Below are 27,304 nucleotides of genomic sequence, written 5' to 3' on the forward strand. Positions count from 1 at the left end.
AAATTGTTGTATACACACTGACAGTTTGTAACACAAGTAGAAAAAAATACTACCAGTTAATATACACATTAGCCAATTAAAAAACAAAGACCTACAGCAAACTTGTATATGTGTGCATATATCCAGAGTACATGTGTGGACCAGAGGTCCATGTCAGGGACCATCCTCTATTCTTCTCAGATCATTATGTTGACAGGGTCTTCCAGGCACTGACGAGACTGCAGGGCTGGGGAGCCCAGGAAAGCTTCACGTCCCACCTCCTAGCACTGGGATCCAGACACAGCCACTAACACACACGTCTGACATGTTGTTGAGGACCAGAACCCATATCCTCTTTGTGAATTAAGCACATTACCTGAGCCATCCTCAACCTAATTGACTATTTAAAAACAATTCCGGAATAGTAACTGACAAGGTCATGGGGAATACGTTTACTTTATAAGTAGACATATTTGAGCATTTCTAATTAAAATGTAATTTTTATAATGAAAACAAGAAGTAAAGAAAATGCAGAAGCACTGTAAACATTCACGTTTCTTTTTTCACTAAGTCCTGGGGATCAAATCCAAGGTCTGTACATGCAGGGCAAGAGATCTAGCAGAGCTCCACCACAATCTATTTATAATATGCACCCCTTATAAGTGTATCTTAGAGTAACTAAAGACTTTCTGTTTGTTGGTTTTGTTTTCTATTTTTTCTCTGTATAGCCCTGGCTGTCTTAGAACTCCCTGCAGACTAGGCTGGTCTCGAACTTACAGAGATCCAGAGCACTGGGATTAAAGGTGTATGCCACCACCTCTCTGCTGGCTTGCTTTCTTCTTTCTTTCTTCCTTTCTTTCTTTCTTTCTTTCTTTCTTTCTTTCTTTCTTTCTTTCTTTCTTTGGAATAAAGACTGTTTAAGACAACCACTAAAAGCCTTATTTGTGAGAAGAAAAAGTCAGCAAAACAAATACTCATAGTAACTAATACGTAAATAACTGGATTTGAATCAAAGAGAACTTTTAAATGTGATCTAATTTCCTCATGAATTGCCTATACGGTTTAAAAACTCAACAAAATATTAAGTATACATAGAAAATATAGCAACAATATCAAAAAAGCTTAAACATATAAAGGAAAAAATTCTGACAAGTTGTTTTGCTATGACCGATCTGTATAAAACAAAAAGCAGATTATTTGATAAATTGCATGTGTACAATGTAAACCACCTTGTGTTAAATACTGAAGGAACAGACTTAAAAAAAAAAAAAAAAAGCCACAGCCTTGGCCACATAAGCAGCCTAGCATTGCTGGGGATGGTGGCCCACACTAAGTCATGCCAACACTGAAGCGTGGCATCCTGGCACACATTGCAATGTTAGCACTGAGGAGTCTGAGGCTGGGAGATGCTGAGTTCCAGGCCAGCCTAGGCTGTCTAACGGAGAAGGGGGAGATTCCTCGGCTTAGGATCAAGTGGGATAAAGATAGTAGCTGATCTTACTGGTTGGGCATGGTGCTCACGTCTTTAATGCCAGCATTTAAAGAGGCAGGCAAATGGCTGAGTTAGAGGCCAGCCTGGTCTACTAGGGAGTTCCAAGGCAGCTAGGGCTACATAGGGAGAGGCCTTATTTAAAAAAAAAAAAAAAAAGAACAAATACATTTTGTAAGATGTAGCTCACCTAATCCATAAAACAATGTATTTGATACCTGTTACGTGACTATCGCTAAGTACTACTCCATAGTAAACCAAAATGAAGCAGACATCTTGCCTTCCTGATGAAAACAAACAGTATATTTGAAACAAATATCAAAGGAAAATTAAGGTGGAAAGGAGCAGAGGCGAAACTGAGTCTGCGATTCTCAGCCGGCGTTAAAGGGGAGCTGTGTTGAAGGACATTCAGGACCAGGTTTGTTGGAAAGCAACAAAGTAATGAATGCAAACCTACAAGACAGCATGTCTGACACCTGATGAACCAGGGCTAGTCTCCACAGCAGAGTCGCCAGGAGGCTCATTAGGAAATCACGGAGGTGGACTTGGGAACACTTGCTTGTCATCCTAGCACAAAGGAGGCCGAGGCAGGAGAACAGCAAGTTCGAGGCCAGCCAGGAATACTTACCAAGGTCTTGTTGTCTATAGACAAACAGTATGGGAGAAGCAAACAGTGGAGACGGCGCCACACAGCCTTCCACGTCACCGACAGGTACAGGATCTCGTGGCCTGCCTTTTTTCAGAGGCCAGGGGTTTACATGAGCCCCACTGTGAACTGAGGATGAGGATGGGGATAACGACGTAGCTGTGAAGTGGCAGGCAATGACCAAGTGTCAGAACGTGAACACACTGTGGAAGGTCAGCCAACGTAACGTGTTGCTATGAGTCAAGTGGAATATGAAAATAGTTAAGATATACAAAAAGAAAGAAAAAAAATGTGGGTGTACGAAATGGGTCAACCGTAACATCTTTCCTTCTATTTTATTGTTGTTTGTTGTTTTTCAAGACAGGGTTTCCATGGATAACAGCCCTAAAATTCACTCTGTAGACAAGGCTGACCTTGAACTCACAGAAACCCACCTAACTCTGCCTCCCAAGCATTTCGATTAAAGGTGCGTGCTGGCATGTCCAGCATGCTTCCTTTGTAAAAAGAAGTGTATTTCACAAACTCACTTGGGAAGGGGATCAAGCATCCACAGTGAACTTGTGGAGGTCAGAAGACAGTCTATAGATTCAGCTCTCTGCTTCCACCATGTGCGTCCCAGGATTCAAACTCGATTTCCCCACTAAGGGATCTTGTTGACCCATCATGAGGCTTTCTTGTTTCGAACAATAAAGAAGATTGTCTTTAGCCAAGATGATGAGAACTGTGGGAGGTAGGGACTGGGGAGAGAAAGCTACCGACATTTCTCACTGCCCATGTAGAACTGGAGACATTCGCCAGAAGTTAAGTAAAGAAGTCTGGGTTCAAGGATGAAACTTGTCTTTCTGAATTCCTAACTGTAAACCCAAGCACAGGCACAGTCATTAGCATGTTGCTACTGCCTACACCCAGGAGACTGAATTTATTTTTAACTAAAACAGGGCTTGGTTATAAAGGTTCTATCAGCTGGGTATAGTGATTAATCCCAGCGCTTGGCAGAGGCAGGCGGATCTCTGCTGTTCAAGGCCAGCGTGGTCTATAGGAGGTTCCAGAAAAGGCAGAGCCACATAGTGAGAACCTGTCGCCAGACAAACAAACAAAAGGAGATCAACCAGGGATTGACTAGATACATACCTCATCTTAAAAAATAACAAATTCTGGAAGCAAAAGAAAAAATAAGATTCATGTCCAGACTCTGCTACATGAGACTCTCAAAATACTCAACACAGAGAATTACAGGCTTAAATAAAGGTCTGCTTCCCTATAGATGCTTGTTTTTGACAGAAGCCACTGTTGCTATTCTAACTCACAAAGTTTTTATTTTAAAGATGAGTAAGTCAGATTTAATACTCAAAACTGGAATGCCTTCCTCCCTCCGCCTCTTCCTTCCTTTCTGTTTTTCTAATTGTAGACTTTAATCTTTTTCAGTCAATTCACATAGCATCTACTTGTTAGGTGGCTTTGAACTTGGGAGTAGCGTTTCTCTTCCTATTTGCAAGATTTTAATCTTATGTGTATGAGTGTTTTCCCTGAATGTATGTACGTGCTGTGCTATGTGCATGCCGTGCCAGCGGACCTGGAGACACAGGTGGCTTTGAGCTACCAGGTGGGCACTGGGAACTGAACCCAGGTCCTCTGCAACAGCAGAAAGTGCTGGTAACCACTGAGCCATCTCTCTCTCTCCCCTCCTTTCTATTCTGTGAGACAGATTCTCATGCTGCTGCTTGAAACTTCCTATGCAGATAGGGTAGGATGGCATAACACTCAGCATCCCAAGTGACAGAACATGAATGTCTTAGTAAGTCATCTTATTTATGTTAACATTTATTATTATTATTCTTTGCTCCACAATTTCTGCATTTATATTAGAATTCCGCATTAAACTTTAAAACTCACTACATTTAGTTAACTTGTTAATGATCAATACCTTAACAGTAATATTATGATTGGAATTAGGAGGGAACTATGTCATTCGGTGGGCTGAGGACACAGCTGGTGATGGGGCACATGCTTCACATGAGTGTGGTCTTGGGGTCAATGCTCAGGGAAACCCCAGCACAGGCTTCACTGCCCAACCCAACACTTTGCTTGCTTTGCTGTGTTTGGTATGTGCTTAGTAGAAACAATCAAATCAGCCACTTCCACATCCAAACTTGCTACCAAAAGTATTATGCACTATTTGCTTAAGACAGTTTAACTTCTGGCATATTTATTTTACTAAAAAAAAAATTAAGCAAGGATATCAATACTGTGCTGTACTGAATTACACCTTTATAAATAAGAGGTCATTTTGAACATTTATAAGTTAAAATTGTTTTCAAGCTGGTCACAGTGACTCATGCCTTTAATCCTAGTACTCAGGAGGCAAAGTCAGGTAGATCTTGATTATGCTTACAATATGCTTTGGTTTGCATAATGCAAACTCTAAAACCAAAACTATAAATGTAGGTTTAGATTTTCCATTGTTATGTATTTGTTGTTTATTGTATGCATATGGTTATGATAGCTACATGTGTGGTTACCATGTGGGTGCATGTTCGTGTGTGTGGATGCTCATGTGTGTGCTCACTCATGTGTGTGCATGCCATGTGTGTGCCTATTCATGCACTCACATGGGGGCCAGGGCAGAGCATGGGTCTTCTCTAACAAACTTCACTTTACTCTGTGGTGGCAGGTCTCACGAGCCTGGGGGGACGGACCTCTCTTGTCTCCATCCAGCTGCAGCATGGTCACAATGCCCCTTGTAACACTAGGTAACTTTTTATACAAGCTCCAAGGATTTGAACTCAGGACCTCACACCTGCACAGCAGGTACCTTTAACAACTGACCTAGCTTGCCAACACTCTCCTAAAGCCTTATGCCTCTGAACTTCACCACTAAGAAATGATATCTCTGGGATATACATGAAAAAAAAAATGATAAAGCTGGGCTGAAGCAGTGGTATCCACAAAAGAACATTCACAAGAAGCTCAAGTCTACATCAGATTTCAGCACTGAGAAACCCATTTCCCTGGAAGTGCAGTGCTGAACCCAGTGAGGTGGTTCAGAGGAAGAGCCGCTCGCTCGATAGCCACGGACCTGAGCCCACTGCTGAGGTGGCAGCAGAGAATTGACCTCCCAAAGCTGTCCTCTGGCCTCCACACACCCTGTATGCAGCACACACACACTTATAGACACGCACATACATGCTTATAGACAAAAAAATTGATAAAATAAGAATATTTTATAAAATTGGAATAGTGAAGACAGTTTTCAGTCTACGATGAAGTCACAAAGCCCAACTTTTACCGTGATTGAGAGAAGTTTGCTCTCGGTGTCTGACTGTGGACTGAGAGCAGCTCCCACAGAGAAGGGTAGAAGGCTTCTGCTGTCTACATATAAAAGCCACTGATGATGGCAGGAGCATGGCGCCCACACCTCAGAGGACACACAGAGCTACCCTCACTCATGTGGTCAATGTCTTACACAGCACCATACATATGAGGTAAATTTTTAAGTTAAATTAACTTTTTTAAAGTCAGCTTCATTTAAAAAAAAGGAAGAAAAAAAGATTATGCTGTGGGGAGGGGAAAGGACAATAAGGATACATAGAGAAAATATATCTCTAAAAACCAAAATTAAAAAATGCATTTCTGAATTTTATAAGGATTTTTAAATTTTTATAAAATTTTATAAATTTTATAAGAACAGTGTAAGGATTTTTTTAATTTGATAAGGATTTTTTAGTGTGTGTGTGTGCACTACATGCACATGCCTGCAAAGGATAGAGCACTGCATCAGACCCCTGGCACTGGTGTGCAGGCAGCCGTGAGCCACCATGTGGGTGCTGGGAGCAGAGCCAGGCCTGAGCGCTCTTAACCACTGAGCAACCTTTCCAACCCGAAATTGCTAAAAGTTTACAGGGAATCAGATCTAAGGAAAACAGCACCTCATGAGAAAATTTTACTGTTATCGTCTACTCAAAAGATTATCAAGACCAACTCATCAGAAAGAGACAGAGACAGTGAGATGAATACTTTCCGGCAAAGGCACTTGCTGTGAAGCCTGGTGCCCTAAATTCAATCTCCGGAACCCATGGAGGCAGGAGAGAATGGACACCTGCAACACACACATACCATGAACATCTACCAAGTAAATGATCGCCAAAACTTTAAAAAAGTGATTTTATTCAGGGATATAAGGCTGTTTCAACATATACAAATCATAAACATATTAGACACAGAACCAGGAACAAAAAAAAAAAATCATACAATCACAGAAAAAAAGGATCCCATGGCCGTTCTCCAGCCCCACAGGGTTTCTCTATGTAGTCCTGACTGTCCAGGAAGGGCTCTGTAGCCCAGCCTGCCCTCGAACTCAGAGATCCACCGGCCTCTACAGACTCCCAAGTGCTGGGGTTAAAAGCATGGACCAGCACCACCCAGTCCGCTTCCACAGCTTTTTAATGATTAAAAAAAAAAAAAAAATCCCTGAAGGATCTAGGAACAAAAATATAGAAGTCATAGTCATATACACAAGACCTGTTGTGTATTATACACAGCATTATACTAAATGAAGAAAAATTAAAAGTTCTTAATTCAAAACAAGAGACAGGGTCTACTGATACCATTCTTAGCATAGGTATTACATTTTAGACAGAACAACAAAGCCAGAGGAAGAGACAGAGGCAATACAAACAAGAAAGGATGAAGTCAAATTATCCCTAACTCCATACTGGAAAAGTCTCTGAAGACTCCACCAGCAAACTGGTGGATTCAGATATAAAGTAGCAGAATGCACAGCCAACATAAAAACCCAGCGCCTTTGCTGGGTACCAATGCTGAGCACGCTGGGAAAGAAATCAGGAAAGCAATCCTATGTACAAGAGCCTCGAAAACCTAGGAATGAATATAACCAGGCAGATAAAAGACACTGAGAGAAAATGGAGAAGTCACTGAAGGATGAGAGGACCTAAGATAATCATGTGCGGGAGAATTAATACTGTGAAAACGCCATATTGCCAAAAGTGATCTACAGAAATAATCCAATTCCCATCACAACATAATGACATCCCTTGTAAAAATAGGAAAAGGTCATAATATGCACACAGAAGCACAGAAGGTTCCAAATAGCCACATTAATTCTGAACATAAAGAATATATGACAAAGCATTCAACATACTTAGCCATGAAAGACAGGCAAACAGAACTACACAGAATTCTGTCTCATCCTGGTCAGAATGCCTTCCACCAAGCAACAGAAATGAAGGCCGGCAAGGCTGCAGGCGAGGTAGGCATGTGAATTAGCAGTCATTATGGAAACCACCACAGGGCTTCCTCAGACCTAACAGAGAAGCCATACCACCATCAAGCACACACTCACAGGAGCCAACGCCAGCATAGACAGCCACAGTCTGAACTCTGGAAATCTGCTTTAGTCACGTCATGTGCACCCATGGCTGAATGAAGGAATGTGGTACATGACAGTGATGGTGCATCCTTGCACTATAAAGAACAGACACGCCACTCACAGGAAAGTAAACAGAACTGAGACTTTATTAAGTGAGATAAAACTGTATCCAGAGAATTACCACACTTTAACTCATATGCTGAATCTAGAAGTAAAAGCAGCCCTGAGACACTACTATGAATGGCACACTCCTGTAATCCCAGCGGCAGAAGGCAGAGCTGGGAGGACTGAGAGTCTGAGGGCACTATGGCCTACACAGTGACTTCCAGGCACACCTTAAATAAGGCATGAAAGTGGGCCTTGCACGGCGGCACAGACATCAGCAGTCCAAAACCAGAAAGGAGACAACCCAAACCCAACTGCGAAAAGACAAAACTGTTGGACATCAGGCAGTGGTGGTGCAAATCCCAGCACTGGGGAGGTAGAGACAGGCAGATCTCAGACTTCAAGGCCAGCCTGGCCCACAGAGAACAAGTTCCAGAACAGCCAGGGCCACCCAGAGAAACCTAAATAAACAAATAAACAAACAAGGCATCGCAGCAGAAGGGGTAAAGAGCCAGTGGAAGGAAGGGTAGGTGTAGGAGAGGAGGTAACAAGGCCAGTACCAAGGTGTATCAGAGAACTGCGTGAAGCTATCAGTAAACGCATGTGCTTCACAGAATTTACATCAATAAAAATTAAGTGAAAACGAGCGTGTTAATTCTGATCTGCATCTTCCTCATAGGTATACTTCACACCTGTCAATTATACGTGCGTCTGAAATGTGAATTTCCTCAGTAGATTCACTAAGTGTACTGGGATTCAGTCTGCGTATCCAGCATCATGACTGCAGCTGCCTTTTTAGCGCGGCTTTTGTTTTGTTTTTGCTTTTGGGGGGTGAGGAGTTGGGATTTTCAAGATAGGGTTACTCCACGTAGCCCTGGCTGTCCTGGAATTTGCTCTGTAGATCAGGCTGCCTCTGCCTCCCGAGTGCTGGGGGTAAAGGCATGGGCCACCACAGCCCGGCTAACACGTTTATTCTTTTCCAAGTCGCTTTATATTCCTCTCTCACAGCATTCTCTGTGGTCCCAGGGCTCCATGGCCAGCAGACAGACAGACAGGGAGAGAAGAACCCCTGGAAGCATGGTGCAGGCTAGCCTTGCATGTGCAGCAGTGAACCAGGCTGGACGTGGATCAAGAGAAGACACCTGTAGTTGTCCTCTGACCTCCACAAGTAGCACATGCGTACATCCACTCAAATACACAAACACACAAACATTTTTTTAAAATAACCAAAACTTTGTAAGAAGCTAGAAGATTATTTTACAAAGAAAAATGCAAATCAAGGCACTAGAGCCACTGGACACTTAATTTGAAGAAAGTAAATCTCCATACTCATAAGGAAGAGAGCGCCAAGCGTAAGACCAGCCTGGGCTGCCAAAAAAAAAAAAACAATGTGAAATTCTAGTCACACTCAAGTTGGTCTTTTCCATACCATCCCATTTCACACATACCGTAACATGTGCATGTGCGCCCTCACACTCCTGCAGTTTTGTGGGCTTGGCAAAGGCTATAGAGAGGCTTTTGGAAGGACCAGAAAGAACGCGCTCACCACACCCCAAGCTCCATCTTCTCCTCCGTGACCAACTGATGAGGGCTATGGATGAGGCCTTTCCTTCGTGTTGGAATATCTGATTACTCTTTCTGGCTTCAACGCTATTTCTTAATTCTTTATTACAGTACTTGTTTTATTTTGTATGTGTACATGTGTATATAGATTTACATGTGTAGAGGTCGAAGGAAAACTTAAAGGAGTTGCTTATGGGAATCAAACTCAGGTCATCAGACTTGGTGACAGGAACCTTTAGCCATCGAGTCATCCTGATGGCCCTCATGTTCTCTATGTGCAATGGGATGTATGGTTTATTGAAGCTCTGTGTCGGTACTACTGAAAGTAAGGACTATGTTTTGCTGCCTTTTGTCCTTATGGGTAGCTATGACGGGCTCCTCAGCTAGTCTGCCTAAAAGAAAGAGAAACAGCTCTCAGCTTGCTTGGAATGCCAGCTTGTCGCCACAAAGGAAGAAAAGGGTCTTGTGTCTCCGTTCCTCACTATGCTCACTATTCATAGCAGGTACGAGCAGCAGATTAAAAAGGAAGAAAAACTGACAAAAGCGCAGGAGAAGGAAAGAAAAGGGAGAAACTCTGTTAATCATAAAATGACCAAAACACCTCTAAGAGAAAAGGCTGCTGCTGCTTGGTGGCGTTTAACAGACGATCGCTGAAGAGCTTGACTCATTAACCCACTTTCTTCTGAGAAAGGCAGTCAACTTTGAATGCAGAGGAAGAAGGGAAAGTTCCCATGATATCATCTTCCTAGTGAAAAAAGGTTTAAGTTGAGATAATCTCAAGTAAGTTGCAAAACTACTGCACGGTTGCCAGTGGAGAGCTTTGATGGTTTGCTTAACAGAGGCTTGGCTCCTACAGCCACCCTGTTGTTGGATCCTTTCTGACCACTGAGTATCCACTGCTCATTCACTTTTCTTGACTAATTCAGTGCTAACTGCACGAGAGACTTTAAAAATTATTCCAACCAGAAGCCACCTCTCTCCTATTTTGATTTTTCAAAGACTTATTGTGTGTAGACTGGGTGGGGAGAGCGAGTCTTTAACCCCAGTGCTGTGGAGGCAGAGGCAGTCGATCTCTGTGCTCGAGGCCAGCCTAGTCTAAAAGAGTGAGTTCTAGGATAGCCAGGGCTACACAGAGAAACCCTGTCTCCAAAAACCAAAGACAATGTTGTATTGTGTGTATGAATGCAGTCACGCATGTATCACAGTCATGCAAGCATCTGAGAGGAGGTTAGAAGGCAATGTGGAGGAGTTGGTTTCCTTTGTCTGCCTTGTTTTGAGGCAGGGTCTAGCTTGTTTCTGCCACTAAGCTATGTGCTCACTGACTAATCTCTATCTCCTGTTGTGCTGCAGGACTCCTGGGATTACATGCCCGGTTTCATGCTTCGTGCACGGGATGGACAAAGCACAGAATCCACTCAGATGGCCAGGCTTATACAGCAAGCACTTTATCCCTTAGACATCTCTATGGCTTCTGTTCTGAACTCCCATTAAGCTTCTTAAAAAAGAAAAGATTTATTTATTTATTTCATGTGAGTACACTGATGCTGTCTTCAGACACACCAGAAGAGGGATTTGGATCCCATTACAGATGGTTGTGAACCACCATGTGGTTGCTGGGAATTTGAACTCAGGACCTCTGAAGAGCAAGTCAGTGCTCTTAACCACTGAGCCATCTCTCCAGCCCTCCATTAAGCTTCTACACACAGCTTTCCAAATGCATGCCTAGACAGAGCACTCAGAAACAGAGAATTAAAGTTGCTCCTCTCTTTCCTCTATTATCACTAGAACAAGAAAAGTACCGTAAGTACTTAAAGATTCTCTTGTAGCTGATGTTGAGTCCGTTCATTTTTCAAAAGAAAGCTAAATTGTGTTTTACTGATTTATCTCCCTTCCTCTTTGCTCCTTACAATTACCTATGTGATAAGAACTGGAAGGCAAAATTCAACCTTTCATCTCAGTGAAAAGCTCAGGAAAAACTGAGTGACTCTTCGGAAGAAGGCCAGGCTTACAGCCTTTGTTCCGCCCACAGTCCTGGGGGCAATCCCAGGGCAAAACACAATGACAACAACAAAATCCTTTTCTTTCCTCTGCTTATTCACTGATGAGACTCTATGGAGCAGAGAAGTTCTGAGAGCACACTTGCCAAAGAGAAAGAACGGACAAAATGACCAATTTCAATAATGGCAATTTAACTGCATAAAGTTTGTAACTCAGAACTAAAATGTGATGCTGTGTCCTTTATAACCTTTGAATTTATTATTTAGAGAAAAAGGACAACCTACTACCAGCTAGATTTAGATTAAACCTAGCCATATATTCTGTTATATTACCAATACATCCAGCCATCTGTGAAACCAAGTAAGAGGAGTGTTTTTCAACCTCACAGTATGAGACCCACTTCATCATTCTGCACGCGAGCACAAGTGTGAAGACACTACCATGTCGTGTGGGAAGCTCAGGATAACTACATCATCACACGTCCCTCCTATGTACACTTACTTTAACACACACAAAGCAATGCTCTCCTCCCTGTCACTCCTAGAAGGATACACAGACCAGCATTTTACAGGCTCCTCCCACTCCAATGAGAAGCTGGGGATGCTGAGTCTGTTTCCTTTTCTCTGCTTATAGCTACAAGTGACAACAGCCAGCATATAGGAAGCTCTGAGAGACGGATTAACAGGTACCTTCTAAAACTTTTAAGAGCCCCTCAAAGCAAAAAAGACTACTTACTAGTCCGTCCAAAAACTAGAGTAGCCACATAACCTTCACATTCTTCTAACCCAGCTACAAGGCCAGTCAACTGCCTCTCAGCTTCTGACACTATCTATGAGCTAAAAGTACTACCTCCTTTCCACATAAGAAGACATTATTTTACAAAGTAATTGATATCAATCTTTTATTTCTCAAACTAATTGTAACTATTAGTTAAACTATTAACAAACAATAAAATTCTTAAGTAAAATCAACTCGGTTTTTTAATCTGGACAAAATTATAAAATCTGATGATCCAATATTTGAATAGTTGTATAATTTAGGTTTCTTTAGGTAGCTGGCCGGGTTTTAGACAAAAGTAAGTATTTTCCAGATACGATACAACCTCCTGTACCTGTTTTACTCCAAGGTCCTGTGTGTTACTCAGAATCCAACTTAAATAGATTATTTAAAATTGAAGCTGTTGTGTGTTGCAAACACAGCTAAAATGAAGAGCTTCTATAGCAGCAGTGACTAGATTTTAAATGCAGGTAGATCAATAAAAAAAAAAAATCACCAAGCAAGGCCTCCGTGTGAGTGGAATAGTTTATAATAGCTTGCAAATGACTATGTGCTTGCTGTAACCAGCTGCTCTTAAATTATGAATATGCAACCAATTCAGGTTAAAGCCGAATCCCAGCACTATTTCTATGTAGAAATCCCAGTAGTTCTGCTTGTGCTCCATGTTAGCTCTGTTAAGGATACAAATAGCAGTAAACTTCCGAACAAATAGGACCAAACTATTGGCATTTCATGCACCAGGTCCATTATCACAGCAGGAGTGCCAATCATTGGTACATTCCTATAACAGCTCACGCAATATGACAATGATCTTGCCGGGTAAAAAAAATCAAACTCTCTGCAGCATACTCAAGTCCTTCTGACGACCTAACGCTTCCTCACCACAGCCAATCAGATAGGCAGGCCTGATCTACCACAAGACTTGCACTAAGCTTGAGACATTTAAAAACATCAATCATAAAAACAAAGACAGGACATTGAATTATACAGTATTAACCTCCAGGGTTTGCATACAAAGACCTTAGATTTATTTACGTCCCAGTGAGTTAAGAGCTTCAGTACACCGTTCTTTACACCAAGCTGACTGCCAATGTGATGAACCGCTCTGCCCTCAGCAGGAGTGCACGGTCTTTGATTAATGAGTGCATGTTTGTAGGAAGTGTTAAGAGGAGAAAACAGAAAGTGGAAAAAGAGAAAAAAGAAGAAAAAACCCACACAATTATGTAGACATAGGGCAGAACTATCTTCAAATCATATGTGTGTCTTTCTTACATTATAAACTACACAAACAAAATCAGTAAGGCTTCATATCTATATATTACCTTTATCATTAGCCTCACTGCTCAGCAATTTTTATTTAAATGAATATCACTCAAAGGCCAAATTATATGACAACCCTTATATAAGAAGTATTTTAAAAACAACTTCATTTTCAAAAATATATAAGAGCAAAATACAAGATAAAATTATTTCACCTCATACTGTCATAAAATGCCTATTGAAAGCTAGATGTTTAGCTGACATTAAAATTTCAAAATGAAGTTTTAAGTGTAACCGTTAAGTATTTTATAGCTCAAACTCTTGAGTTGTCACAAATCAAACAAAACTCAAGGCAGACTTAAAAATCATATAAAGTCATTTAATATTCCTGCTTCTAGCAGATGTTCCCAATATTTTATAACTCTGTTTTCGAAATGAAATATTCTTATTACACATGTATTATTATGTTTTTGTTTTGTTTTTAGGTTTTTTGAGACAGGGTTTCTCTGTGTGGGCCTGGCTTTCGGGCTGTCCTAGAACAAGCTGACCTCAAATCCAGAGATCTGCCTTCCTCGGGATCCCACGTCCTGGGATTAGAGGTGTGCACTCTCACACCGAGCCAGCCCCAGTTTCAAAGTACAGAAACACATGAGGATTCAAGTTTAAACTCATACAGACCCGCCCAGCATTGTCCTCCCTTAACAATATCATACTGACTTCTACTGAAAGAACATGCCGGAAGTACTATATACCTCTGACATCGAGCTAAACCTTCGTGTCTTTAAATAATTAATACACAATGCAATTCACCATAATTTCGTTTGTGTGACTATCTGCCCTGACAGAAATACCTGTTAAGTAAATATGTTTCTTCAGAAGCTAGTCACAGGGCCAGAGAGATGTCTCAGCAACTCAGAGGGCCTGTGTTCAGTTCCAGCACCTATACTGGGTGACTCAAAAAAGCCTGTACCTGCACAAAATCCTACTACCAACCCCACACATACACATAATTAGAAATAATCAAATGAATCTTTTAAAATGACCCCGCACAGTTTAATTCAGGAGAATGACTTGGTTTTCAAGGAACTTTATGGCTACCATACAAAGAGACTAGGATGCTATATCAACCCAAGATAAACTCTAACTTTAGTGACAGTGACGCATGACTTCCCTAAAAGCAAAGACTCCGTAGACTTAGGACTTGAGGAACTAATCCCAGAATCACTCAGAGGTGTGTCATACAAGTTGAAAATTTGCTCATATTATAGAGAAGTCATTTTCTGTTGTTTTATTTGAGGCAGGGTTTCTCTCTGTAGCCCTGGCTGTCCTGGAACTCACTCAGACAGCTGCCATTAAAAGCATGACCACCACTTTACGGGGAGTCTTTTTTTTTTTTTTTTCCCTTTTTTACACGAAGTCTTTTTAATAGGACTTATTTTAGCAAATTAAGCCTTCCAATGATCAATTTTACATTTTTTTCAACTTTACATTTTATGTATTTATTTTTTAAAGTAAGTTATACTCTTTGAAGAGTTCTTAAATTTTATTCTATTTCAAGATCTAAAACTTTGAAAAAAAATCAATGAATACTGGGATTTTTTAAAAGGTCTCAAAAATAATAATATACGCTACATTCTGTCACCGCCACTGATTGTTTTCTTTCCTTCCAGCTTTCTCACAACGTACCTGTCAAGACGACTATTCTTACCCTTTGCTCCTTTGTATTTCCCCTCCTACCAACAAAACTATGCAAGTAATTAGAAGAAGTACAAAGCTCAGGCACCACCAAGATAATGATGCAGTTGGAATACTAGGTCACGGGCGAGCTGAAGCCACAGGTAGAAGTGGCACAAGCCTGGGATGCCAGCCCTCAGGAGGCCAAGGAAAGACCCTGGTGGAAGCCAGCAAGAAGCTACAGTCAAGACTCTGCCTCTCGAAACAAACAGAATGCTCTTTCGACAACAAAAGCATGATTTTAGTTTAAGAAAATCATTAAATAGCTACTAGGAGAATAATTTAGAACACAGTCATGAATTTTTAAAGTCTTATGAATCTTGGCCTCGTTAGAAAATTACAAGCAGAATGGTCTATTCTCCAATAAGTATTTCTTTTCTGATCATTTCCCACAGTAAAAGTTTAAAGAAACATTAAGCCAAGTGAGTTAATATTTATTAAATAAAGCACAATATTTTAAGACTTTGTTACTCAAAATATTTAATTTTCTGTAATTAAAAAAACCCTAAAATACTTACTAGACAATTTGATTAATCCCTCAGGAAATTAAGTATATTAAAAAAAAAAAATCACTGAACCCTGATTACATAATTTCTTACAAGGGTCACACCACTTTCTGACTTTGTTTGCCCTATGCCATGACTCTTTTTTTTTTTTTTAGTAGCTTTCTAAGAAAGACTAGTTCAATCACTCTAAAACTACGATTTCAAACCCCTTTCTTGTATGAAATCTTTACACCTATGAGTCATTAAGGTCTAATATACTACCTTCCACTGACTCAAGGAGATAAGACAGAAACCTTGAACTTCTGTGCAACTGTGGTATCCACATCTTGTATAGTAACACAAAAGTAGCAACAAAGACATTAACAATTGCAGTTCAAGCTGGGAGTGACTGTTCTGTTTCAATTCAATGACACCACTAATGGCTTCTTAGCAGCTCCATGAAATCAACCAGCTGTCAAGTTGATGCATCAGAAGGAGCAGCTATGCACTCCCATAAGAAAAAGCAACACATCAGGATGTTTGGCAAAACATCTGCTCCTTTACACTGCAACTCTATAATAAACATGCAAACAAAGAAAAGAGAGAAAGGGCAACACGTTCAGAGTCCCTAGCTCCCCTTACAGCTTGTGTGCACTCTAAGTGAGTGGCTTGTAGACACTAAAAGCAAATTTCTGCTAAGTCCCATACTTTTTAAGATATTCTATTCTTTTGAAAAAGCTAAATACACTCTGATCCTTCAAGAAAGACCAGAATTACACAAAATATTTACATTTACAAATAAACAGTAAACTATATTCATCAAATCAAATCATAATGTACAAAACTCAAATATGAAAACTCAAATATATTCTTTCCCTTCACACTATTTAGTAAATGAGGCTGACAGTATTGTAATCAATGCATTTGCCAAGACTGAGCAGCTAAGACCCCATCTTCACTACTATAAAGAGTGAATGCACTAGCTTAGCCTAGTCAATGTAATAATTTAACCAATAACATTTCAGATCGCATTATCTGGGTTTTAAAATATGAACCTAGCCCTATTTCTCTGAAAACCATTATATGACCATACTAAGTTCTGATAAATAACTTCCTGTTTTAAAAGCACACAACCTGATTTCCTAAAAAATAAAATTCCACCATCGCTTAAATACATTTTACAATCAGCATTTGCTGCAAATATTTGTAAAATCTTACTTTTCTACTGAGACACACAAATGCCATAGCGTCATCTAAATTATTGATTGTGCAGCAGTGTTTACAATAGGTGTGAGACAGCAACGGACTTAACTACCATTTTCTTAAACTGCTTATCCTCTGTTGCTCCCATTTATAATCTGCCAAGTCTTCTAGTCCTTTGTTGCATGTATAATTTAGAGCCATCTGTTCTATGTGCTTTTAACTATTTAAACATTTTTCACCTACCTACCACTCACTAAAGAGCAGACATTCGATTCAGTTAAGATTTCTATGTAGCATTTTACATGCAGCAAATTTCTGAGTAAATAGCAGAGAACAGCACAGAATATTCTACAGACACTTAAAACATACCATCTACAATGGAAGTTTTCGTATACTAGACAATAATAGACACCCTCCTTAATGTAGTTAGAATTTTTCTATTAGCTTTTTTGTGTAAGTTCATTGTAGTCAATGTTTTTTCCCCAACCCAGAAGACAAAGGGAATGCAAATTAAATACAGACAGTTTCATGTCCCTGTTAGGAGAGATGTAAATATGCTGACTGAAAATGACTACTGGAGACAGAATTACGCTTTCCCATTCAATTTACTGTGCCTATTTATATACTCCTCAGTGAGTGTATCATTAAGTAGGGTCATGTGACCAGCTCAACTTTTTTTTTTTTTTTGGTAAGGTGAAAACTATATTTTAGACAAATTTAGATTGTAGTCTGTATCATTATTTTTATGATGGTTAATAAAGTTTATATCAAAAGACAGTAAATTATCTATTAAAGTTAATTCTGCCTTTTATATGCTAAACTACATTTTTTGCCAACCCTTTGACTTTAATATTCACTACTAAGATGTAAAAGTATCAAGAATCTGAATGTTCTGATATTCTTATAGTTCTTTTAAAACGTAAATATCACGAAAGAGAACTCAATTATAAAAGGGGACGTACATATCCCAAGCGATGTATATATACATATTAACTAAGCTCAATTTGTTAGCTCTGTGGAACCTCGTAAGAACTATATTGTTACAAATACACTGGAAATTTTAAAGAAAACCCTCGTGCACAAAACTAGGTGAATACTAAGTGGCACAGTAAAAGTTTTGATCATTTAAAAAAAAAATCTTCCACTTGTTACCAAACATGAAGAGTTTTGCGATCCGTTCTGAATGCAAAATACAAAAATAAACTACATAACTGACCACTAGACTCTAAGTTAAACGATTCCGAAAAATGAAAAAATTTTGAGGAAAACGAAAACCACTTTGGGGAAATTTTCTTGATAAAAGTTTACATGACGTCACATGGCCCCCTGAACCGTTCCTAAACTTTGAGCCTCATCCAGGCACACTTTTTGCATTTCTATGGCTTCTTTCCCTTCCTTAAAAATTAAGAGAGAGGGAGAGAGACAGACTTGGGAATAAAAATTGCCCAAGATGGCGAAACGCTTGTTGTTTAGAGGGCAGGGGGAAAAATGGAGGATATTGTAATATACACAAAGGGATAAATTTCAACAACTCGGCCACGGACTGCAGCTGCTTCTCTCTTTACAAGGAAACAACACACAAAAGATAAACACCGAGGAGAGGGGAAGAGGAGCCAGCCCCCACCCCGCGGGGCCGGCTCCGAGTCTCGGCACACTTCCTAGCCTTTCCCGATCCCAATTCCGGGGTTCGCAGAACTACTTTAGGGGAGGGGAGCGGGGCGACGCGGGGGAGGGCGCGGAGACCGAGGGCCGGGAGCCCAGCCCGCCAGGCCGCCGCGGCCCCGGGACGCCCGGAGCCCGCCCGAAGCCGAGCCGCCGGGTACCCGCCACCCGGAGCCGCGACCCCACCCCCACCCGGCTCCGGAGCCCGGGCGGCCTGGCGCGGGTCGGCGGCGCGAGGCTGCCGGCCGGGGGCGGTGGCGGAGGCGGCCAGGGCCCGGCGCCTCGGGAACTGCCCCGCGGGGCGCCGCAGCGAGCCGGGCTGGAGGACGCCGCGAGGCCGGCGGCGAGGGCGGCAGGCACAATGGAGGGACGAGGCCCGGCGGCCCGCGCCCGCACTCCCAGCAAAGTTTCCGTTCCGAGGAGCCCGCACCCCCCACCCCGCCCGGGACCAGGGCTCCGCGCCCTCCGCCCGGGACTCTAGTCGGGACCCCAGAGCCACCGCTGCGTCGCAGCCCGCACAACAAAGAGACACACCGGGCGGCGCGGGTAAACAGCGGCCGGCGCCTCGGGAGGGTTCCAGCCCACAGCCGCCGCTCTCCGCCCGGAACCCACCTCTCCCGCACCCTCGCACCCCGGCTCTCAAACTCACCTTCACTTTCGAACTGAGTTGCGGGGAAAGGGATTTTCGCCCTTCCCGGGTGCGGGCTAAGCTTTTCGAATCCCCACCGCCTCCTTATTTCTCTTATAATTTCTGCAAGAAAGTCTAGGGAGTTGGAGTGGAGGTGAGATCCGTGATCGCGAAAGCCCTGGCTCCCTCCGTCCCCGTCTTCCGCCGCTCTCTCTCTGATTAGTTCCTATCCGGCAGCAGATTGAAGCAGGAGATGATTCTTCGCTAGGTTTGTTCAGCAGCTTCACTTCTAGGCGAAGGCTTCATGAACCAAGTGACGTCAACCAACAAGGCTTCTCTCTCTCTCCTCTCTCTAACAATGAAAGTTGCTGTTAACAAGGGAAAAAAGAGCGAGAGAATTGTTTATACCATTTCAGTTCCAATAATAAATGACCTATCAGCTCTAAAAGGAGCCAAGGGAGGGGGCTGCTGCTTCAATCCAAGAATACTGTATCTTTGAGTTTGCACCGCTCCTCGTCCCAGGAAAAAGTTAAGAAACTTAAATGTTTTGTTTTGCTTTTCGGGGGTGGGGGGGGGACCAAAACAGAACTGAATACTTAATTTTTAAAAAACGTAAACGGACTGTTAGAGAATATAGATTAGCCATCCCCTCCAACTTTTATGTTTGTAAACTAGGAATTGTGGTGGAGCCTACACGCTAAATTAATATGCCAAGAATTTATGCATGTTAGGGTTCAAAAAAGGGCGCAAGGCGATCTCAAGGTAAACTACTAATGCTTTTCCATGGACGAATTAAACTGGTTGTGATATTCATGATGTGAGTCAAAATAATATTCAAATAAAAGACATTTAAACACTAAGCCCTTTAACAGTTATTTGTATAATATGTACGCCATAATTTCATTTTTTCTAGTTGGGGGGGGGGTAGTTTAACTGTAAGAACTAAACACTTTAAAAGACCAGTAGCCCATTACCAACTAAACGCGCTGTGCTCTATCTGAGCCCCAGAATATCAGCTGGCTGTCTCAGTTTTTAACCTTCCACTCCCCAATTCCCTTCAACCAATCAAGTTAAACTAAAGGTAAAGAACACCCCGTTCCCTGCAACAGTGTACCCGCAGCCTCCTAAAAAGCGATTTGAAAGAGAAAATTTTTTAACCTTGGTACACGTTATCACCCACGAAGAAAGAAAGGTAATTTTTAAAAACCATTAAGGTGTTCTTTTTCCCCTTAAGAACACAATAAAACTCTTGAAGTTTGTGTAATTACAAATTAGATAATTTAGTTTTCAGGATGAAAACTAAGTAAAAAATTTAGTTGTGGGAGAATAATTTGAACATATATTATTTTATGCATACATATGTGGCTAGATGTATCTTAAAAGATGCTATTGTTCTATGTTTCCTCCTCAACCACTGGCTGTGATTTTAATTGTGCTGGAGGATCTTCATTAGTATTAACACATGGGGAGATTTCACAAAGCTGCTTCATTAGGAAGAAAAAAAAGCTGGCAGACTAGGTCTTTTTGCAGCACTGAGAATGTCAGCCTTACCTCGGTCATTTGTAACATAATAAGTGCAAGCACAATGATTGCGAGGCAGGAGCGTGGGGGAAGGGCAGCAATGCTGCTGTCTAATGGGGGCATCTGAAAAGACGGCTGCTCATTACATAGTAATGTATGCTAAAAATTAGTGAAGATGATGTCTCGGGAGACTGATGCTAAATAAATTAATGTGCTGATATGTTTTTAATTATTATTTTTGTAGTAGTTTATTTCAATCTTAGGATTCACATTGAGCAGCAAAGCTGTGCTAGCACTTATTGATTTTTTTCCCCTGCCACATTCCCGGAATACAGATTTTAATCACTTCACTACACCACACTCAGTAATTTCATTAAAAACTGGAATCTTCCATCCCCAGAAAAGCATTTAATTTCAATGACATACAATTTCTCTTTTAGCAGCAAACTGTCTCTATAGTAAAGCTGGCCTGAGGTTCACATGCATGCTTTAATCCTGAGTTTGCCATGCTCTGCATTCCTTACAAACTATGATTTCAGTAACTACCTAATAACTGTAATAAAGACCACAATTCTCTTACAATATATTATTAACTAGTATTTAATTAACTCAGAGGCCAAGCTGTACACATGTATGACCAGGTCAACAATTCCAGCATCTCAGATTGACTAATACTGTCCAGATAAACATGGATTAAGTTTAGGTGTGGATGGGAGCATGTAGACTAGGATCCTAAGTCATATCGAAAAAGTCTCTTATTATTCTACAACGGTGGTCACTACTCAAATGGGATTGAGCAATATTTCTGTATATAAAGTAGAATGTTGATATTTCAATATTTGTTACTGACACTTTGCCTAGTTAACATTAGTTTAGGAGAATAAGAAAAGAGGAATGTTTTCAAGTTGTCTTGATTTTCAGTATTCTCTTAAGATGCAGTTCTCTCTAAACAAAGATGACTAGTACACCATAACTTCTACAACCCAGAATGTTATTCTGCTTAAATATGTCATACAAATACACCCAAATATGTATTTTTACAATATTTTTAAGTAAAATATGGTCCATAGATGCTAAGTTGGTTCCTAAACAATGGGTCTCATAAGGATACGTAATTTACATGACTTGACTTTTAGTGTGGGGGCTAAGGGGAAAAGTACAGTAACTAAATTGTGGAAACATCATAAAGAAAAATATATGTGTACATATAATAATCAACTAGTACTATGAAAGAGTATCAATCCTGTGAATGATTATAGAACCAGAGTTCAAAATGCTTTAAAAGTGTGCACACGAAATTTATATTGAAGCTACCACCAACAAAAAGTTGTCATTTCCCTGGTTGTGACATACAGCAAAATGAGCCTTGCCTCTTTAAAAGCTGTGAATGCAAGAAGTGGTTATAGTGAAGTTTTATCCAGAACATGTGAAAACTTATAATCAAGAGTTTCTTATACAATCAGGAAATACTTTGGTAGCAGTCTCAAACTGCCATCAAACATAAAGTTTGATGTAAATCAATATTTAGCACCCCAAATTCTAAACCAATTTCTATATTTTCCTATCAATAATAAAAACTTCATTTTTATATTAAAATACAGCTTTGGGTCCTTCCATTGTTATTTGGTCATTGAAAGCAATTCATTGTCCAATATTACACACACACTTTGTTTTGTTTGAGACAGTCTCTCTACATAGCTATGGCTGTCCAAGAACTCACCCTGTAGACCAGGCTGGCCTGGGACTCACGGAGATCCACCTGCCTCTGCCTTCCGAGTGCTAGGATTACAGGCATGTGCCACCATGCTGGACAATTTAGCCTATATTTTAAAACTGATACTTTAAGGTAATGAGATACTAGGAACCTCAAGCTGTATCACTCCAGCACTGATAGGTTCAGACAAAGATGTGCTCTGCTTTTTGTGGAGATCCTGTCATCCCTTTCCGTGTTTTCTCTTTGATCTTTCCACTGATTAACTGAGGAGTTGATAGAATAATTACTATAGTTATAAAATTATTCAGTTCTCACAGCACTTTGTCTTCTACCTGAGATCACCTAATTCAGCACTTAACCATGTGCACAGTGGTGAGAGGACTTAATGATGGAGCAATCTCTTCCGATCTTAATTCCGAGCCTCTGTGTGCTATCTCCCTGCCCTACAGACTACTATGCACACTCTGAACTCTAACGTGTTGTGCCTGTCCTATAAAGCAGCATCTGACTTAAGGACCACGGTAGAGAGGTCCATTACTGCCAGTGGTTCTGAAGACTAAGGATTCTGTCTGAACACACCACACACACACACACACACACACACACACACACACACACACACACACGAGAATGGTCTCTGTAGTAGAGATTCTCAACCTGTGGGTCTTGATCCCATTCAGGGTCAAATATCATACTTTCATTATGATTCACAACAGTAGCAAAATTACAGTTTAAAGAAGCAACAAAATAACAACGGTTGGGGGCACCACAACATTGGTTAGGAAGCATCAGGACACAGCTCTGTAGTGCACTGAGCTAGCCAGGTTGTATCTTGTTTCTGTTCCAATGCTAATGAAGCTCTGTTTTTACTCACTGAGCAGACATTTGAGTGCTTGCTGTATGCTATGCTTGAGCGCTTGCTGTATGCTATGCACTGTGTGAGAAGGTGCAAAAACATGAAGAACTCACTTTCTGTTTGATGTTGAAAGTGTGAAATTCCTAAGAGACAACCAACTTTATAAAAACACAAAGTTTTGTGAGATTAAAAGTGGAGTTACTAAATTCTGACTAGGATTAAAAGGCTTTATCAAAGACTACATTTGATGCCTGACAAGAGGTTAGGGATTGAGGGGAGAGAGGTATTCTAAACACAAGAATCACTGTTTACACATCTCCTGCTGGGCAATGCAGTTAGGATGGGCTGTGAGGGTACAGGCCTTTAATTCTAGTACTTGAAAGGCAGAGGCAGGTGGATCTCTAAATTCAAGGGTGAGCTATAGAGTAAATTCCAGGACAGCCAGTGCTACACAGAGAAACCTTATTTTGAAAAACAAAATAATACTAATAATAATAATAATAATAATAATAATAATAATAATAATAATGAAATAAAGAAATGTAATTAAATAGGAGCTTTCAGTATGAGGAATGAAGAAATGACAGCGATGATGAGACGGCCGCGCATGAGGCCGTATAGGAGGCTGCGATCTGATACTGAGAGGCTAAGGTTTATGGTAAGGTGGGGGATTTATCCTGAGAGCCAGCAAATGTTAGTAAAGGATTAACATGATTGACCTTGGTTTAAAGGAATAATAACTGTGCAGGCGGTGCAAATGACGGGCTGGAGTATGAAGAGATTGTTTAGTTTAGAGTAGCGGTGCAGGCCTGTCATCCCAGCCGCTGGCACACTGAGGGAGAGTCCACGAGTCTAAGTCTGGCATGGGTTACACAGCAAGACTATAAGTCCAAGTAATAAATAACAAATAATACAGTGAAATAAACAATTCACCAAAGACTCTGCAAGAGGGAGTGGCATTGGAGGCTTAAACTCTGATGATCTGGGGCAAATTTTCAGTGGGACTAAAGGACAACAGAATCAAGGTGAAGAATGAGGTGGGGAGGGCTAGAGGGATTTCTAGCTGAGGGCACTGGGTTGATGCTGGAGTCACGAAGTGCAGTCCCGGATGTGTAGGAAAATGCCCGTCCCAAGTCGGGTGGCAATCAGAGTTTAACACTGTGTTTAGTTCAACAGGCTTTTAATTTTGATGGTAGCTATCAAAGTCAAGTATAAAACTTCTTCCAAACATATATACCCAACTATAGAACAAAGATTCCCTAGCAAGCTGGGCTCTTCTTCCCTTCCTGTTTCTTCTTCACTCACCCACTGTCACCTGGCCTCCCCACACTTGACTTCCTCTCTAAAGGTGTTTGTGGTAACTACCATAAGCAGAAACTGATTTCAACATTCATGGGGAAAAGAAAGCTTTAAAAATAAAAACAGAGTGGAGGCCAATCAGACTAGACATTGAATTATTGTGAAGCATTAAAAGTTAGCTGTTAGTAAGTGACAAGGAAGTAGAGCCGACTCATGTGACGACATGAATGTAACACAGACAAAAGGTGTGTTTCACAGTGGGACACAGACAGACTTTAACTAGTCTTTAAATCACCATGTTTCCATACTGAAAAAGATAAACTTCGATCTTTCCAAGAATCATTTTCAAAGAGATGAGCTGTTTCCATATAAAATGTGCATCTTGTAGTGTAGAACTCTGTGGGAATCCCTTAGAGACAGGGAAAACCTTCCTAGCCATGTTGAAATCATATACAATAAACTCAAAGACTGCTGAATTTCATTACATAAAATAAACTTTATGGAAAAGGGGGGCCCCTCAAGAGCAAAGTACAAACATGAATGATGAACTGTGAAAGGGACTTTTCCACATACACATAACTAATAACCTGACATAAAATGAGTATTTTTCAACAGAGGAAAATAACTGGGCAGCAAAATGCAAGAGAAAGAAACAGATTTTACATGAAAAGAATGCAAATGTTTCCTTAAGTAAAAACACAACCTTTGTATGAGAAATACAAATTAAATCACTCAGATACTATTTCTCATCCATTAGTTTGCAAAAAAAAAAAAAAAAAAAGGCTAAGTTTTACAGGACAGCCTCTTAGAAAAGTTCTTGTGAGGAATGAGGAATGGGGTGTGCCCATACCCCATTTTTACATGTAGTTTACTTGAGTACATAATGGAGAAGAAAATCCCAACAAGGGAGAAATTCACAGCTTCTAACAGAGTTATACACATATGTACTTTCAGAATAGCAAATCTCACTTTCAGAAATCTGACTCAAAAATGATGAAAATTGGGTGTATAGGTTCAGCTCATTAATAGAAAAAGCTAAGAAATAAACCAAAAGCAGGCAGGAGGAAAGCTTGTGTGCTCTCCATCATCTGATCTTACCTAGACTTTTGTCAAGTGAATGATACATTGAAACCTCAAATACAAGCTTACCCAGGAGAAGGCAGGGTAGGGTGGCAAAAGAAACACAGTTTGTGACTTTCTCAAATCTGTTCAGTAGACAGGGCTGGAGAACTTTATGAAATCAAACAAGAATCAAGTATTTAAAAGATACTACATGAAATGACAAACTTGTATCTGATGGCGAAACTGTACAGAAAAGAATTAACCATGTCTTTTAAAAACACTATGAGGGCTTGGGGTGTAGCTGGATGGAACACACTTAACACGCGTGCGCCTGCATTCAGCCTCCAGCAGGCACCAAGTAAGCACAGCGGAATCATAGTCTCAAACAATACAATCCTCCTGCAGTAGCCTAAGAAAAAGATCTCAAAGTAACTATAAATTGCTACTCTTATCAGTAACAATGTCTTTGTGCTATTGCCCTTGGGGTCTTCATGCATAGTCTAAGAATGAGCAAATAAATAAACTAGTGTTTGGGGAAATTAACCTTTGATGTGGGCCAAATGGGAAACATGAAAAACTGTTCTGCTTTAAAATGAACTCGTTCTAAGGTTTATATTTAAAACTGTCTATTTCTTAGCATGTGCCCACTGTAAATATCAAGAAGCGGGGACTAGTGTGATTTCACCCAGCATACAGCCATAGTACTCAGGTTACAGCATCTAAACACCATCTGCCTGTGCGAATTCCCAGAAGCAAGAGCTGATTCCAAGTTTGGGGCAGAAATACTTGGGATGAATTTAGAATACCCTGCCATACTACTAAGTATGGAAACCATTAACAGTGGTTGATGCCTTGTCTAGAGGACTTGGGAGTCAATTCAAGGACACCAATATGAACATCTGCCATTGGCCACAGGAGACGATATACGTCATTAAAAGCCACAGTAATAGGTCAATCATAGCAAGTATTTTTCTTCAAAGTCTCACTTTCAGCTAGGGAAAGATCTATATTAGTTACCCTTCTTACACTGACCAAATTCCTGACAGAGTCAGATTCAGGGAGGAGGGGTGTATTTTGGCTCTCCAGTTTAGGGAAGTAGCCAATCACAGAGGGAATGCATGGTGGAGGCCAGGCTGCTGCCACTTCAGCAGAACAGGAAGCTAGGACAGCACAGGAAGTGGTGCCAGGATGTAAAGCCCAAGGCCTGCCACCAATAGATCTACTTCTTCAAGGTCAGTCTGAACTCCAAGGGTATAACCGCCTAAAACTGCTGCTAGCTGTAGAACGAAGGGGTTTAAACGTAAACCAATGGGGGGCATATTTTGTTTGTTTTGTTTTGTTTTGTTTTTCAGGTTTCCCTGTGTAGCCCTGGCTGTTCTAGAATTACTCTGTACACCAGACTGAAACTCACCGAGATCTGACAGCTTCTGCCTCCCAAGTGCTGGCATTAAAGGCATGGGTCACACTGGCACCACATGGCAGACACTTTTTTATACCAAGTGTAACAGGAACACCTCATTGTTTCTTAGGGGTTTGCTGTTCTTTTATCCATCTGTTTGTTTTGGTTGTGTGTTTGGCTGTTTTGCCTATATGTATGTCTGTGTACCTCAGGTGTGCCTGCTATCAGAGGAGGCAAGATGGGGGTGTCAGATCCCCAGGGGTTGCAGTTACAGATGGCTGTGAGCCATCCTCATGCTGGGAATGGATCCCAGGTCCTCTGGAAGAGCAGCCCATTACTGTTGCCCTTTTTGCAATGCTGGGGATGGAATCTATGGCATTTACAGCTCCAAATGCATATAATGGAAGTGCTCCTCCACTAAAGAACCCAGCCCCAACTCCTTATTTTAAGAATTGATAAGCAAAGAGTCAGGCATGGGGGCTCACCACTTTAATCTCAGCTCCAGAGTCGGAGGCAGGGCCAGGCATGGGGGCTCACC

General features: G+C 41.0%; 1 protein-coding gene across 48 annotated transcripts in view; it reads right to left on the bottom strand.

Moving 5' to 3' along the window:
* The window catches only part of Baz2b (bromodomain adjacent to zinc finger domain, 2B), a 242,178-nt gene that overhangs the window by 189,649 nt on the left and 25,225 nt on the right, over positions 1-27,304 (bottom strand). For 47 of the 48 annotated variants that reach the window (XM_087652886.1, XM_087652878.1, XM_087652876.1 and 44 more), the window contains exon 1: positions 18,937-19,132. The gene's annotated coding sequence lies outside the window, so the exon portion shown is untranslated. 48 annotated transcript variants of the gene reach the window in all.

This window comes from Rattus norvegicus, chromosome 3 (assembly GCF_021556685.1).
Source record: "Rattus norvegicus strain SHRSP/BbbUtx chromosome 3, alternate assembly SHRSP_T2T, whole genome shotgun sequence".
In the NCBI taxonomy this organism is placed as follows: Eukaryota; Metazoa; Chordata; class Mammalia; order Rodentia; family Muridae; genus Rattus; species Rattus norvegicus.